A 17126-nucleotide genomic window follows, 5' to 3' on the forward strand; every position below is an offset into this window, starting at 1 on the left:
GTCGTGGATGACCAATCAGACAAGATGGGCTGTTAACAGGGGCACGGTACTTTTTCTCTATGCGAGGAAGCACTGCCGGAATAGACGCAGGCGTTTTCATGATCTTAACCCCTTCATTCCAGATATAGTCAATGATTGGAACAGCTCACGTGATCTTCCTCGACTCTTCCTTGAAATCATGCAAAAAACAGTCTGTCTGTTCGACTGTAACAGGCAGCTGGAATCTAGCTGCCGCCCGCTGCATTAAATAATGAAAGCCCCCAATGTCCTCAGGTGGAGAAGGCATCGGTATTATATATTCGTCCCAGGGATCCGTAATATTAGTATATTCAGGATCGTCGTCGACGGAGTCTTCGCTGATGCGGTCGTCGACGAGACAGTCGTCGACGGTGACATTCGACGGGGCATACGTCGACGACGTAGACTTCGTTGATGATGATATCTTCGTCGACGGTGGAGGCTTCGTCGACGGTACCGTCGCCGATAGACTCGACGTCGACGGGGACTTCGTCGATGACTTCTTAGGTCGACGATTCCTCAAAAACAGGCTTCTTAGTAGTGATTGAGATTCTAGTAGACAGAATAGGTGAAGTAATGGCCGTCGTCGAGACAGTAGCTGTCGACGATGGGGCAGAAGAAGTCACAGAAATCATCGATGATGGAGTCAAAGTGAGAGATTTGACATGACTTTTACTCACAGTTTTTGAAGTAGATATCTTCTTAGACTCCTTGACCGATATAGAGGGTGGAGACAGCGCTGACCCAGAGGAAAGCTTAGGTGACCTCTGTGAAGGGTCAGAAACATCATAGGAAGATTTATGGTGTTTTCTTCCCTCACTTGAAGAGCTGTCATGGGATCTAGCCCTTTTGCTAGAAGTGGAGGCTCGGTCATGCTCCTCAGTCGAAGAAGATTTGAGCCACAAAAGCAGTCCTGCCTCTCTTTCCCTAAGAGTCTTAGTAGGGAAAGTACGGCAGATCTTGCAATCCTTCACCACATGCTTAGGATAACGGCAATAAATGCAGTCCTTATTCTGATCATCAACATGGACCCCCTTCTTATCACAGGTCCTGCAGGGTTTGAAGAGAGCTTTTCTGTCAGACATTCTGAAGAGTTGAAAAGAAGAACTCAGTTGGCACTCAGTTAGACTCCCTTCCACACGACGTGCGGTGAAAATCTGAGGAGAACTGCCTCTGCTGAGAGTGTTCTAGAGGGTGCTGGTAGCTGATTGGTTGGAGCTGACTTTTGGTTCTTTTTAGTATAATGATGTAGATAGGCTACTAAGATTTAGGCCTTAGGCTTTTTTCTTTTAGCTTACTACTGTTATTTACTTATGGCACTACTTTTGTAATTCACCGTGGGACTCCTGCCTCGGCGACGGGGAATGATTCAGGCATGTGAATCTATGAAAGATACCAATACTGGATAAGAGGGGGATGAATGGTGTGAGTGTAGGGTAGTAGAGTTAGTTCACTATGATGGCTGTGAGTGTAGGTTGAGCGGTGAAAGTGACAAGTGAGTAGAGTGTCATGTGCGTGCAGGGTGAGCAGTGTGCTCATGTGGGTGCAGCGTAGGAGGAGGGTGAATTACTTGAGTGCATGGTGAGCAGTTTGATTGCTGTGAGTGCTGGGTGGGCGTAAAAGTGAAGGATGAGAATGAAGAGTGAGGTGTTTGAATGCAGGATGTATACCCAAACACCTGGAGTAACTCAGCATTGTATTGACGTGTGAGTTGTATATGCACAGTATAGAGCCTGGCCACAGACTGAAGCCTTTTGGTTAAAAGTTGTGCTAGTAAAATGATCTTTGAAGTGGTGAATGAACTAAATTCCAGTTACAAAGGTGCTACATCTGTGGAAACAAGTGTTCAGTTTGTAATTGCGGGAATCTTTCAGGATGATGTCTTGGGGCTTTACCTTTCTGTTGGAAAACAAAATCAAGAACCAGATGAGGGAAGGGGGAGGCGGGAATCACATGATGAAACGGTTTTGTGAGTGCTTAGCCGTCACAAACACTCCTGCTACTGGGTAAATCGCGGGGGCACCAGCATCTCAAAACCTCACCACACAGTGTGGGAGTGCTGATTTTTCCTTTGACTGCAGCATGCTGCTGACAGTTCTTCCTCCATATGGTCCTTGCAGTCTTCCTTTTCTGGAGAGCTTCTCATTTGTAAAAGACCACCTACAGCACCTCTCCTTACCAGTCATTCAGCTCTTTCCTTCAAAGTAGGCTCAATGAAGTTGTTCTGCTAGCAGCAGAACTTTTCACATCTCTGTTCTCAGCACCTGCCGAAGTGGAGTTGCTAGTCAGAGACTCCATACCGTGGAGCATAAAAGAGTTTCTCGTTCTCCAGTTGTATGGGACCCCGGATTCTGGTTCCAGAGAAAGCCTGGCACATTGGCTAGTGGTTTTTGTCCCGTACTTATAGCAAGTCGGCTGACAAACTCAGCTCTGTGACTTGTTTCAGACAGTCCTCGTCTTTGCTGTATTCCTTACAGCCATAGCCTTTGCTTCAGTGCCAGCAGGAAGGCAGGGCTATGTTGGGTGTTTCCTATCAGGGAGATTTCCTGTCTGAGGAGACCCAAAACTAAGGCACTTGCTGTAGGAGAGTAGGATCTGCTTCACATGGGTAGCCCCACTTTTTGCTGGTGTTTCACTGTTTTTTGACCTTAGTCTGGCTGTGGCCCTGCTAATCAGGACCACAGCCTAGCTGCTTCCTCTCTAAAATGGTTTCCATGTACATTAGGTACATAGCTAATTGGATTCTGGAGTGCCTTATAAGCCCCTAGTATATGGTATACTATGTACCTAGGGCATAGGTGCCTCATAGGCCTACCAGTGGCTGTAGCATATATTATGCCACCCCTGGGAAGCACTCCAAAATGACACCCCAGGTATGCTACTGCAGCCTGGGTAAGGGTGTGCTTGCACCCCTTACTGTGGTATAGGCTACGTATATCACTACCTTATACAGACACATATAAACCTATAAGCCACTCCTATGAGAGGCCTTGACAATCCTGAAGGCAGAATGCTTGGTTTTATGTTTTATGTGAGAGGGTGCCCAAGCATGAGTTGAGCCCCTCTGCAGCTTTCGGAAATACTTCCTTATGACTGTTCTGTGATACAGCCATACCATATACTCTTAAGTGCATTATAACCTCGCGGTAAATGCTAACTTTGGGATGGCTGCATCAAAACATGTCGTGTTTGGTGCCAAACGCTTTGGAATACTACCCCCCCCCCCCCCGCCAGTCCTGGCGGCGGGGGTAGCATTCCACCCTTCTAGAGGGTGAGACATGTCCACACTGTGTCAAGAATTCCTGTCATACAAGGGAAACACGCCCTTATGTAAACAGGAGAGCTGTTACATAACTCAAGGAAAACACGCCCTTATGTAAACAGGAGAGCTGTTACATAACTCAAGGGAAACACGCCCTTATGTAAACAGGAGAGCTGTTACATAACTCAAGGGAAACACGCCCTTATGTAAACAGGAGAGCTGTTACATAACTCAAGGAAACACGCCCTTATGTAAACAGGAGAGCTGTTACATAACTCAAGGAAAACACGCCCTATAAAGGGAGGAACCGGGAGGTACAACGCTGTCGGATATTGTGTTCACACCGACGTACCTGCTTCGTGAAGAGCAGTGTTCCGGAGTGGTGCTCCAGTAAGGCAAGAACGGAGGTAGGTCGAGTCGTTACTCCCTGGGCCGTGTCTTGCCCCATCGTCACCTGTGAAGGACCCGGAAGCTCTACCGGTCAACCATTGAGCTTCGCTTTTTGACTCGGCTGAGTCCAAGCGCAGTGGCGCTTTTGCTTGTTGGAGTCGTAACTCCCAGCCCGACCAGAGACACAGGGACTGCCAGCTGTAACGCACACCAGGAGGTGTTTGCCGCGTTACAGACTCGGAAGTCCACAGGATCGATCGAGCGGCTGCTCTCGGTTCAGTCTTCTTGCTTGTGATTGGGGTATCGGTGACGCATCACCAGGAGGTGACTCCGCGTCCCGGTGCAGTCTGAGGAAGAGGTTGAGCGGCTGCTCCCTTCAGGTAGAGACCCCGGCTGGGTGTTTCCCTGACTCCTCGATTCTCCCCAACACTCTTCGTGCCCCTCACAGCCTACCGATTGGCATTGTCGGCCATTTCATTTCTGCCCTCTGTTGGCATACGCCGGGACCGGCGTATATGCAGAGGACGGTTAGGACCATCCGTGCTGTGGGCTGGTAACGTACTTAGCCTGGAGGATTCCAGTGACTATAACTTGTTTATTCTTTGTATTATATTTGCCTTCATTAAAACAACTAACCCTTCACTAGTGGTTGCGTCCTCATTGTCGTGTCTGTTAAACGATCCTGAGACGTTCAGGGCGTTACACACTGGCTAAACCCGGTAGGACTTTCCTGAGCCCTGGCATCACAAAATGGATGCCTCTGCCACAGACACGGGTCTGGCCTCCTGCTGCTGACCGAAACTCCAGCAGGGGAGGCCTGGACAATAGGTTTCCTGTCGAGGGGAGGTGTCCCCACCTCCCCAGACAGGTTGATGTGTATTGGGGCTGGGCGGAAGCACTCTCTGGTGCTTTGAAGTCCAGCACTGGGGGCACACTTGGTGTCCCTGTGCATAGTCCTGTTCAAACCGGTTGCAGGGGCTACCTGCCCCTGCTCTGGCGTGAAACTGGACAAAGGAAATGGTTGTAACCACCCCTCTTTCCTGGCCCACCCATAGGTGGGGCCTTAGAGATTGTTCATCCCCTAAACTTAGTATAAGTATAGGAAACCCTGGACGAAACTCTGCAATGTACATCCTGGACCTTCGATGTTCTATCCTGACTAGAAGACTGAAGAAATCTCCCTTGGGGTCAAGGAGTGACTTCCCTGCTTGGCAGGCACCAAAGAAGCAACTGACCGGTCTGCAATTCTGAAGCTCCCGCCGGACGCCGAAGTCTCTGCATCCCCAGAGGTGGATTTCCAGACTTCCCTGAGGCTACCCTGAGTCCACAGCAAAGCTGAGGCCCGTGGCTATTGTGGGTGATGTGGAACCGTGACCCCTGGACACCGTGAACTTTTGCAGCAACACTATCTTCCCGGTCCTCCTCGAAGTTTTGCTTTGGGCTCCAAGTAGCCCCTGCCTTGAGCACATCCTGCACCGAAGATTGTTGTCCTCCACTCCACGAGTGACCCGTGGGCTAGCTTCAAGTGCGACCGCTCGAGGCTCCTTCGCGATCACTAGCCCGTTGGCTAGCAGGTCCCCACGAAGGCGACTCCTTTTCTGATTGGGCTTACCTGGTTGCTCCAGACGTGCCCCAACTTACCCTCGCTGGGTGAGTCCCTCAGACCTTGCTGGTCTGCACCGCAGACCTTTCTCTGAATTCTAGTGACTTGCCGTTGCCAAGGCTTGTTGGGTCCTTTCTGGTCGCCGACACCGCAGCACTCGACAGACTTCGTGGGACAGCTCGAATCCGGCTCGTGGACTTCGTCGACGCCTCCTGGACCTCGTGGCTGAAGAGTCAAGACACCCATCAACTCACCTGAAGCACCCGACATCTGCATTGGTCCATCCTGCCCTCGGTCACTGGCTAGTGACCCAGACTCTGTCCCCTCTGCTTTCAGGTTCCTTACATCCTAGATCCAGGCTTGGATCTCTTCGGACACTTCTCTTCGTCCCGGCAGCAGCAGTTCTTTGCAGGCTTCCATTGAAATCGATGACGTGACCCGACACCCAAAGACACCTATGCACCCGGCTTCCCTGGGTGAGGTAACTCGAGGACTCCGGTGCTCTCGTGGGTGCTAGCCCTAGAACTTCTTAAGTCCAAAAAGGTTTGGTCCAGACTCGATTAGAAGTGTCCCTAATCTTAAAATTTCCAACCGCGACATTGCCCATAGAAGATAATAGGAACCCGCGGTTGTGTTTTCACACTGCACACAGCTCCCGTGGGTCCCCTGTGTCACTACCTTGGGTGGTTCCTTGGGGTCCCAGCGATTCTAGAGGCAATAGGCCTAGTGCCTATTCCAGTTGTGGTTCTCATACCACTTTTTTGGTTTATGGTTTGGTACGCCCCTAGGACCCAAACGTGTATTTGTGCTTTTACTGATGCTTGATCACTTGTAACTAAAGTACTTCGAACTCCAGTCTCATAAAGAGACTAGAGGGGTGTGTGTTAACCTAAATACATATATTTTAAATATATACCTGGTGTGGTTGTCCTTTCATTTGATCATTCAGGAGATTATAGACTGGTAAAACAAGCTGCTTTACATTCCTTCAAGACTTAGCCTGAAGGCTGCTCTCCATAGCTACCACTAGGATAGCTTTCATATAAGGTTGTCTTTAACCATTCACCATAAGGGGTTGTTTGGACTGATACAAGGTACCCACTAGAACTAGTGGACAGCATATATCAGGCCACCTTCTAACATTGGTGTGCAGCGTGTGGGATTCCAGCTTGCTATTGTTTTACCAGAAAATCTCAATTGAATTGATCAACTGAAAACCACTAAAGGTACCTGAGGTACATATAATATCAAGTTTAGCTACAGTAAGTTCTACTGAACTTAGAGTTGTGTGTTAAGGGATAGCACACCCTTTCTACAACTCAAGAGAGTTTAGTAGGCCACACTAGTGTAGGTAGTGCAATACACCACACCACATTAGTAATGTCTAACCAGCCAGGAACCAGTGGGTCCCTACCAGGAACCACTGAGCTACTTCCCTATAAATATGAGGATCTCTCTTTTGCTCAGCTTAGGGCCTTATGTACCATTAGGAAGCTGAAGACAGGCAAAAGTCCATCCACCCAGCATCTCATAAAGATACTGAAACTGGATGAAATCACACGTCCTAGTGGGCCTGATGATGTAGACAGTGTGGGTGGGGCAGCACCTGAGGGTGGGTCCAGGGGTGGAAACTCCCCTGACCCTAACTCTAATGCTGACCAGACTGGTGACAATGACCAGACTCTGGTGAACACAGACCGCCAGGATGAGGATGAGGAGGATGACAATAATGCCACTTCCTTTATTCCTCCTGGTAGGCCTGACAACAGGGCTAGAAGGGACAGTTCTCTGTCAAGGGGATCTATCCAGTCTAACTCCTCTATTGGAACCTCTGTTTCTTCTCACAGAGGGAGGGAAACCTCCCAGGAGAGGAGAGAGAGACTGCTGAAGTATGAGCAAGACAAGTTCAACCTCAGAAAGCAGCAGATGGCCTTAGATAGGGAAGCCCTGGAGCTCTACAGAGCTAGTAAAAAGGAGGGACTAGAGTCCCTTGGTGGCAGCATTTTCCCTAGAGATAGGGAGAGGTCTTGTGACCATAGAAACCTAAGTAAGATTGTCCCTCCCTACCAGAGTGGGGATGACATCCACAAATGGATAACTGCCTTGGAGAGGGCCTGTAAAGTACAGAATGTCCCCCAAGGTCAGTGGGCAGCAATCTTATGGCTCTTCTTTGCAGACAAAGGTAGAGACAAGCTCCTCACTGTAAGAGAAGAGGATGCTGATGACTACAAAGTCTTGAAAAGTGCTCTAATAGATGGGTTTGGCCTAACCACTGAACAATACAGGTTAAAGTTCAGAGACACCCAAAAGGCACAACATCAGGACTGGTTTGACTTTGTTGACTGTGCTGCTAAGGCTCTGGAAGGTTGTTTGTTGGGCAGTAAAGTGTGTGACTTCATAGGATGGTATTATCTGATAATGAGGGAGCAGATTCTTAATAACTGTCAAAATCAGCTGTTGCACCAGTACCTGGTAGACTCTGATCTGACCTCTCCCCAAGAATTGGGAAAGAAGGCAGACAAATGGGTCAGAACCAGGGTGAGGCAGAAAGTACAGAACCAAGGTGGTGACCCAAAGAAGCAAGATTCCAAAAACTCTGATAAGGGTGGGGACAAGGGTAAAGACCAGAAGTCTTCACAAGGGCCCCAAAAATCTTCTTCGGTGGGGATTCACAGGCTAACAAAGGGAAAGGCTAAAAGAAACCTTGGTGCAAAATCTGTAAACAGATAACTCACTGGACTAGTGACTGCACCAAGGCCAAAGAAAATACACCAGCCCCCACCAATGCCCACAAGGCACCTGCTCCCCCTAGTGCAGTTACAATTGGTGGTGGGAATACACAGAATAAGGGTGTAGTAGGGTTGACCCTGGGTTCTGAGATGGACTCTGGCCTAGTCAGAGTACCAACTCAGGCTGTGCTTGTCAGTGATGGGGACATGGATATGTCCTCCTTTGTGAGCCCCAGTAACCTGGGCAAATACAGACAGCAGCCTTTCATTAATGTAGTAGAAGCATGGGCATTCAGGGACACAGGAGCAAGTGTCACATGGTGACAAAAGATCTTGTGGATCCTGGGCAGATTATACTTGGTGAAATGTACCAAGTGACCAAGGCTAGCAATGTCAGAACAGACCATTCTCTGGCAGTTGTTAACTTCTCCTGGGGAGGGGTAACTGGCCTTAATAAGGTTGTGGTAAGTGTGGACCTACCAGTACAGTGCTCGCTTGGCAATGATCTGGAAACTTCAGCTTGGGCTGACGTGGAGCTCAGGACACATGCAGAAATGTTAGGGATCCCTGCACATGTCTTTGCTGTGACTAGGTCACAGGCTAAAATGTCAAAAGCTGGACAAGCCCTGGATTCTTGAATAATGGACCAGGTGCCTCACAAGAGGAGGAGCAGTAGGCTTAAGGCAAAGCCTTCCCACCTGTCTCAGGATACTGATCAGTCTCCTCAGGGAGATGATCTTGAGCTTGAAGAAGGAACTGTCCCAGAGGAGCTTGAACTTGACCAGGTTGAGTTCTTGGGGGCAGGGGGCCCTTCCAGGTCTGAACTGAGCCAGGAGCAGAAAACCTGCCCCTCTCTTGAAACCCTCAGACAGCAAGCTGCTGATGAGGCTGCTGGGAATGCTAGTGGCACCCATAACATTTATTGGGATGATGGACTCCTATACTCAGAGAATAGAGACCCCAAGTCTGGTGCATCCAGGAGGTTGGTTATACCTCTGAAGTTTAGGGGTTTCCTATTGACACTAGCCCATGATATTCCCCTAGCAGGACACCTGGGCCAGAACAAGACTTGGGACAGAATTGTTCCTCACTTTCACTGGCCCCACATGTCTGAAGACACAAAGGAGTTTTGTCGCTCCTGTGTAACCTGCCAAGCCAGTGGCAAAGCAGGTGGCACTACAAAGGCCCCCCTGATACCACTACCTGTGGTGGGGGCTCCCTTTGAGAGGGTTGGGATTGCCATTGTTGGTCCCATGGATCCTCAAACAGCATCTGGGCACAGATTTATACTGGTGGTAGTGGATCATGCCACCAGGTATCCAGAAGCAATTCCCCTAAGGACCACTACAGCACCTGTAGTGGCAAGAGGTCTCTTGAGTGTGTTCTCAAGAGTAGGCGTTCCTAAGGAGGTAGTATCTGACAGAGATGCAAACTTTATGTCAAGTTACTTAACTGCTATGTGGAAGGAGCGTGGAGTAAATTACAAATTCACCACACCCTATCACCCACAATGCAATGGTTTAGTTGAGCGATTCAACAAAACCTTAAAGGGCATGATCAAAGGACTCCCAGAGAAGCTTAGGTGAAAATGGGACCTGCTCTTGCCTTGCCTTTTATTTGCATATAGGGAGGTGACTCAGAAGGGGGTTGGCTACAGCCCATTTGAACTTCTGTTTGGTCACCCTGTCAGGGGTCCATTGTGTTTGGTGAAGGAAGGATGGGAGTTACCTCTCAAGCCCCCAAAGCAAGACATAGTGGACTATGTACTTGTTCTCCGCTCCAGGATGGCTGAATACATGAAGAAGACAAACAAAAACCTTGAGGCTAGCCAGGAACTGCAAAAAGCCTGGCATGACCAAAAGGCTGTACTGACTGTTTACCATCCAGGATAGAAAGTGTGGGTGTTGGAGCCTGTGGCCCCAGCAGCTCTCCAGGACAAGTGGAGTGGACCCCACACTATTGTTGAACAGAAGGGAGAGGTTACTTATTTAGTAGACCTAGGAACTCCCAGGAGTTCCCATGGGGTTCTCCATGTCAACAGGCTAAAGCCATATGTGGACAGGGCTGACATGGGCTTGCTCATGGCAACTGATGAGGGACAGGAGGAAGAGAGTGACCCACTCCCTGACCTCCTCTCACAGAACCCTGATGATGGGTCAGTTGATGGGGCAGCCTTGGCAGGCAGCCTCACTGCCCAGCAGCAATCTGATTGCAGACAGGTTCTCAATCAGTTCAAACGCATGTTCTCACTGACTCCAAGTCAGACTACCTGGTGCACTCATGAAGTGGACACTGGGGACAGTCTGCCTATTAAAAATGAGATTTATAGGCAACCTGACCATGTCAGGGACTGTATCAGGACAGAAGTCCAGAAAATGTTGGATTTGGGTGTGATTGAACCCTCAGATAGCCCTTGGGCTAGTCCAGTGGTCCTTGTGCCAAAACCTCACACCAGTGGTGGGAAAAGAGAGATGAGGTTTTGTGTGGACTACAGGGGTCTCAATGCAGTCACCAGGACTGATGCCCATCCAATACCAAGGGCAGATGAGCCTCAGCCAAGTACCTTAGCACATTTGACTTGACAGCTGGCTACTGGCAGATCAGACTAGCGGATGATGCAAAGCCAAAGACAGCATTTTCTACCCCTAGGGGGCACTCTCAATTTGTGGTAATACCCTTTGGTTTGAAGAATGCACCTGCCACTGTCCAAAGGTTGGTGAATACAGTTCTCACAGGCCTGGAAGCCTTTAGTGCAGCATATCTAGATGATATTGCTGTCTTTAGCTCCACCTGGGACGATCACCTGGTCCACCTAAGGAATGTGTTGGAGGCCCTGCAAAAAGCAGGCCTAACTATCAAGGCTACTAAGGGCCAGATAGGGCAGAGTCAGGTTGTGTACCTGGGCCACCTTGTAGGTGGAGGCCAGGTTCAACCATTGTAGAGCAAGATCCAGACCATAATGGAATGGACTGCTCCAACTACCCAGACTCAGGTGAGAGCCTTCTTAGGCCTGACTGGGTACTATAGGAGATTTGTCAAAGGGCATAGATCAATAGTGATACCCTTGAATGACTTAACTTCTATGAAAATGCCCAAAAAGGTTCAGTGGACAGCTAGCTGTCAAAAGGCATTTGATGACCTGAAGCAGGCCATGTGTACTGCTCCCATTCTGCAGAGTCCTGACTACTCCAAAAAGTTCATTGTTCAAACTGATGCATCTGAATTGGGGGTTGGGGCTGTACTGTTACAATTGAATGAAGAAGTTCAGGATCAGCCAGTAGCTTTCATAAGCAGAAGGCTGACCCCTAGAGAGAAATGTTGGTCAGCCATTGAGAGGGAGGCCTTTGCTGTGGTTTGGGCTATGAAGAAGTTGAGGCCATACTTGTTTGGTACTCACTTCCTTGTTCAGACCGACATAAGCCCCTCTTATGGTTAAAACACATGAAGGGTGAAAACCCTAAACTGCTTAGGTGGTCCATTTCCCTATGGGGGATGGACTTTACAATGGAACATAGACCTGGGAGTAACCATGCCAATGCAGATGGACTCTCTAGTTATTTCCACTTAGAACATGAAGACTCAACTGGCCAAGATTAGTTTAATGTCCCTGCGTTTGGGGGGGGGGGGGGGGGGGTTGTGTAGGAGAGTAGGATCTGCTTCACATGGGTACCCCCACTTTTTGCTGGTGTTTCACCGTTTTTCAACCTTAGTCTGGCTGTGGACCTGCTAATCAGGATCACAGCCTAGCTGCTTCATCTCTAAAATGGTTTCCATGTACATTAGGTACATAGCTAATTGGATTCTGGAGTGCCTTATAAGCCCCTAGTATATGGTATACTCTGTACCTAGGGCATAGGTACCTCAGAGGCCTACCAGGGGCTGCAGCATATATTATGCCACCCCTGGGAAGTACTCCAAAATGACACCACAGGTCTGCTACTACAGCCTGGGTAAGGGTGTGTTTGCACCCCTTACTGTGGTATAGGCTAGCTATATCACTGCCTTATACAGACACATATAAACCTATAAGCCACTCCTATGGCAGGCCTTGACAATCCTGAAGGCAGAGTGCTTGGTTTTATGTGAGAGGGTGCCCAAGCATGAGCTGAGCCCCTCTGCAGCTTTCGGAAATACTTTCTTATGGCTGTTCTGTGATACAACCATACCATATACTCTTAAGTGCAAGTCGCTGTAAGTGCTAACTTTGGGATGGCTGCATCAAAACATGTCGTGTTTGGTGTCAAACGCTTCGGAATACTACCCCTCCGCCAGTCCTGGCGGCAGGGGTAGCATTTCACCCTTCTAGAGGGAGAGACATGTTCACACTGGCTAAACCCGGTAGGACTCTCCTGAGCCCTGGCATCACAAAATGGATGCCTCTGCCACAGAAACGGGTCTGGACTCCTGCTGCTGACCGAAACTCCGGCAGGGGAGGCCTGGACAATAGGTTTACTGTCGAGGGGAGGTGTCCCCACCTCCCCAGACAGGCTGATGTGTATTGGGGCTGGGCGGGCGCACTCTCTGGTGCTTTGAAGTCCTGCACTGGGGGCACACTTGGTGTCCCTGTGCATACTCCAGTTCAAACTGGTTGCAGGGGCTATCTGCCCCTGCTCTGGCGCGAAACAGGACAAAGGAAATGGGTGTAACCACCCCTCTTTCCTGGCCCACCCATTGGTGGGGCCTTAGAGTTAGTCCATCCCCTAAACTTAGTATAAGTATAGGAATCCAGTCCCTAGGACTTTAGATTACCCTGGACAAAACTCTGCAACGTACATCCTGGACCTTCGATGTTCTATCCTGACTAGAAGACTGAAGAAATCTCCCTTGGGGTCAAGGAGTGACTCCCCTGCTTGGCAGGCACCAAAGAAGCAACTGACCGGTCTTCAATTCTGAAGCCGCCGCCGGACGCCGAAGTCTCTGCATCCCCAGAGGTGGATTTCCAGACTTCTCCGAGGCTACCCTGAATCCACAGCAAAGCTGAGACCCATGGCCATCGTGGGTGACGTGGAACCGTGACCCCTGGACACCGTGAACTTTTGCAGCAAAACTATCTTCCTGGTCCTCCTCGAAGTTGTGCTTTGGGCTCCGAGTAGCCCCAGCCTTGAGCACATCCTGCACCAAAGATTGTTGTCCTCCACTCCACGAGTGAACCGTGGGCGAGCTTCAAGTGCGACCGCTCGAGGCTCCTTCGCGATCACTAGCCCGTTGGCTAGCAGGTCCCCATGAAGGTGACTCCTTTTCTGATTGGGCTTACCTGGTTGCTCCAGACGTACCCCGACCTACCCTCGCTGGGTAAGTCCCTCAGGCCTTGCTGGTCTGCACCGCATTCCTTTCTCTGAATTCCAGTGACTTGCCATTGCCAAGGCTTGTTGGGTCCTTTCTGGTCGCTGACACCGCAGCACTCGACAGACTTCGTGGGACAGCTCGAATCCGGCTTGTCGACTTCGTCGACGCTGGACCTCGTGGCTGAAGAGTCAAGACACCCATCAACTCACCTGAAGCACCCGACATCTGTGGGCATTGGTCCATCCTGCCCTCGGTCACTGGCTAGTGACCCAGACTCTGTCCCCTCTGCTTTCAGGTTCCTTACATCCTAGATCCAGGCTTGGATCTCTTCGGACACTTCTCCTCTTCCCGGCAGCAGCAGTTTTTTGCAGGCTTCCATTGAAATCGGCGACGCGACCCGACACCAAAAGACACCTATGCACCCGGCTTCCCTGGGTGCGGTAACTCGAGTACTCCGGTGCTCTCGTGGGTGCTAGCCCTAGAACTTCTTAAGTCCAAAAGGGTTTGGTCCAGACTCGATTAGAAGTGTCCCTAATCTTTAAATTTCCAACCGCGACATTGCCCATAGAAGATAATAGGAACCCGCGGTTGTGTTTTCACACTGCATACAGCTCCCGTGGGTCCCCTGTGTCACTACCTTGGGTGGTTCCTTGGGGTCCCAGCGATTCTAGAGGCAATAGGCCTAGTGCCTATTCCAGTCGTGGTTCTTATACCACTTTTTTGGTATATGGTTTGGTACGCCCCTAGGGCCCAAACGTGTATTTGTGCTTTTACTGATGCTTGATCACTTGTAACTAAAGTACTTCGAACTCCAGTCTCATAAAGAGACTAGAGGGGTGTGTGTTAACCTTAATACATATATTTTAAATATGTACCTGGTGTGGTTGTCCTTTCATTTGATAATTCAGGAGATTATAGACTGGTAAAACAAGCTGCTTTACATTCCTTCAAGACTTAGCCTGAAGGCTGCTCTCCATAGCTACCACTAGGATAGCTTTCATATAAGGTTGTCTTTAACCATTCACCATAAGGGGTTGTTTGGACTGATACAAGGTGCCCACTAGAACTAGTGGACAGCATATATCAGGCCACCTTCTCACACTTGCTGTGGGTAACACCGTCAGGAAAGAATGGAGCTGGAAGGGGCAAAGGGTTTCCTAACACTACAAAAGGATCTTAGTCTCCTTCATTCCAATCCTTAGAGTCTGGTCCACCACAAATTACTTCAGTAATGCATTGGAGGAACCCCTCAATTCATAATGGTGTCTCTATAACCACTACCTTAAGCACTTCGCCAGTACAGGAAATCAAAATGGATTCTTAAGTGACCATAGCCTCATGTAGCATTTAAACTCCACACACATCCTACTTGACACACATAAGCTACACACTTATAAGTCATCAATGTCTAGGGTCCCAGCATCCAAAGACAATTTTGAGGATTACCTTCACAGGGGGATCGGGCACCTCTAAAAGGGAGACCCCCCTGGAATTTCAAAAACTTGATTTCCTCCTCAATCTCAGCACATCGTCAGCAAAATGCCGTCAGATCCACATAATGCTCCATCCGGATGTTGTCATGCTGAGTGCCACACTGCATTTATTGTTTAACGGCTTAAAGCATCCTCTAGCATACCTGTTGCACCATTGGCTGTCTGGAGGCGCTACAGAACACAATTCCTGAATTTCAATTGGAGAGCACAGTATGGATCGTCCTAGTAGGTCCTCCTTGCTTACTGCTGAAAATCGACATTTACTATGGATCTTGTAATGGCTCAGCAGAGTTTGGGGTGCCTGTACATCAACTTCATGGACAATGTGTGTTGTAACGGTCATCACTACCAACAGCACAACACAAAAAAGCTCTTCACTTTAGAGGCACCAAAATTATGGGTCTTATTTTATTAATTGTTAGAAGGCTTAAAATACAGTTTTGATCTCATTTGACTACAAACATAATGTGAACAGTGCTTGAAGTACCAGTGGGTAGGAATGGGGAGCGCTGCCTTCTTGCCCCATGGAAATTACTCAGCTTGTATATCTTATGAAAGCAGCTTCAGGTGCGATCTCCAATCCCTATGTCAGGGGCTCTCTTAACCTGGAAGTGGGAGCCAGTAGGGGGAATCAAAAGGTTCATTTACAGCAACTTTCCCACTGTCCAGCCCCCAATAAAGTACCCCCTCTGCCCTATCTCAGGACCATAACCTGCTCACCTGTGTTCTGTTCGGTTTGCCATCCTTTCCTCAAGTGGGGGGTGGGACCTTCTCTCCTCTCTGTGCCACAGTCGAGGAGCCTGCATACGACTTCATACGTAGACTGCTGACCTTGCACCCTTTCCCCGGCAATCTCCCTCCTTACACTGCCCCCATTGAATCAGCAAAACCCTTCACTTATGCTGAGTTCCATAGAAATAGTCTCCTGGTCTCCCACCTGTTACAGGCACTCTTGCCAGCTCCAGGCGCTGTAGCTCCTGCACTAGAAAACTGCAAAGCTGAATAGGAGTTCTAGCATCAATTGCAAGATGGTCACCACTGTGGTAAACTACAAAAAAATGGTTTCAGGTTCACATCTGCCCAGCTGGACCCCAGGAAAATCTTTGGTCTACAAAGTTTTCTCCTTTGAATTTACAAAATGCAAGCCTTGCTGGCAACAGATATCACGTGCTGCACATAACTGAAAGTAATCAAACTCGTAACAATGACAAATGTACTACAAGTTTATACCTTCTCCACAAAATATTTTCTGGTTTTCTAGAACTTTTTAACAGTGCTCACACATACAATTACACCAACAACAATGTGTGACTGAGGTTAAAAAATAACTAACCTTAACAGAAGTCAACAATGGGAGAAATTATTCTGATTCTGGCTCATATAATTGCAGAAGGTGTCAAGTTTCTCACCCCCCCTAGATTACAAAGTTTGAGACCAATGAGTTATCCTTTTCAAACGATTGGGGTATTGCCAGAGGTTCATTAGTCAGGGCATGAACTCCAAGCTGTAAATCCCAGAGAGACTGCCCTTACGGTGGTTAAACTGGATTGTCTATAAGGCACTGAACCCCAACATAAAATGTGGCAGCAGTTTGCATATAGAAGAGCAGGCACTTCAACAGTTGAACAATGATTTTGAGGCTACGCAATGATGGTCATGTGATGCAAGTGCAACAAAAGCTTGTACATTTGTAAAACAGTAACAATTTGTATTGTACTGTAATTGCATTTGTATAGCGCTTACTACCCTTGACGAGGCGTCGAAGTGCTTTTCGGCGAGTAGCACGCTACTCTGGGACCCATAGAGGATTAGTGTTGAATTAGTATAGTGAAACATGCAAGTCAATTTTAAGTGGTGAATATGTTAGTCAGTTATTTGGATTCGGAAGGATAGCAGAATGATAGAAGAGGAAAAAAGGTTTGTATTTATATAGCGCTTCTTACCCCTGATGAGGTGTTGAAGTGCTTTTTTTGGCAAGTAGCACGCTACTCCCGAACCCCATAAAGGATTAGTGGTGAATTAGTTTGGTGAAAATATGAAAGTAATTTGAGTGGTGGATATTAGTCAGTTATTTGGAGTTTTAAGGATAGCGGAGGGATAGAAGGGAAAGAAAGGTTTGCATTCATATAGCACCTGTTACCCCTGATGGGGTGTTGAAGCGCTTTTCTGGCGAGTAGCAGGCTACTCCGGAACTCATAAAGGAATAGTGTTGAAAATTAGTATAGTGAAATATGAAGTAATTTGAGCAGTGGATATGTTAGTCAGTTAGTTATTTGGATTGAGAAGGATTGGGGAGGGGTAAAAAAGGGAGAAAGGTTTGCATTTATATAGCGCTTTTAACCCTG

At 48.5% G+C, this 17126-nt stretch overlaps 1 protein-coding gene across 1 annotated transcript in view; it reads left to right on the top strand.

The window, feature by feature from the left end:
• Positions 1 to 17126, top strand: part of DNHD1 (dynein heavy chain domain 1) — an 856151-nt gene that overhangs the window by 180275 nt on the left and 658750 nt on the right. The gene's annotated exons all lie outside the window — the stretch shown is intronic.

The sequence above is a fragment of the Triturus cristatus genome, chromosome 8 (assembly GCF_964204655.1).
Source record: "Triturus cristatus chromosome 8, aTriCri1.1, whole genome shotgun sequence".
Lineage (NCBI taxonomy): Eukaryota > Metazoa > Chordata > Amphibia > Caudata > Salamandridae > Triturus > Triturus cristatus.